Raw genomic sequence first — 398 nt, forward strand, 5'->3', positions numbered from 1 at the left:
GGGATTAAAGCCTGTGGCAGTTCAGTAAATACGGATAAAATGCTTATAGACTTGCTCTGCAAGTGACAACCAGCAACAAAGTGAACATGGCTGATATGTTGTCGGAAAGTAGTGTGAGCAAGCGCTCATATAGTCAGGATGGCCGAGCGGTCTAAGGCGCTGTGTCCAGGTCGCAGTCTCCTCTGGAGGTGTGGGTTCGAATCTCACTTCTGACATGAACATTTTCACTGGAGCAGCATCTTTCTTTCATTCATTCAGAATACCTCAGAGTGACCCAGGGGCAGGACTAAAACCTTGCTGGGGAAATGATATATTACTTACAGGCACAGAGGCACACACTGCAGTGGGATTCTGGACAGGGACTGAAGCTTGAACTGTCTCAGGGGCTGGAGCCTGTA

General features: G+C 48.5%; 1 non-coding gene across 1 annotated transcript; it reads left to right on the forward strand.

The window, feature by feature from the left end:
- The first annotated feature begins 132 nt into the window (after window positions 1-132).
- trnal-cag (transfer RNA leucine (anticodon CAG)) lies at window positions 133-215 on the forward strand. Its single transcript has one exon. It is a non-coding gene; the product is annotated as a tRNA-Leu (tRNA).
- The last annotated feature ends 183 nt before the right edge of the window (window positions 216-398 follow it).

The sequence above is a fragment of the Seriola lalandi genome, unplaced genomic scaffold, assembly GCF_002814215.2.
Source record: "Seriola lalandi dorsalis isolate HSWRI2012SDOR001 ecotype SW California unplaced genomic scaffold, Sedor1 jcf7180001962664, whole genome shotgun sequence".
Taxonomy (NCBI): domain Eukaryota; kingdom Metazoa; phylum Chordata; class Actinopteri; order Carangiformes; family Carangidae; genus Seriola; species Seriola lalandi.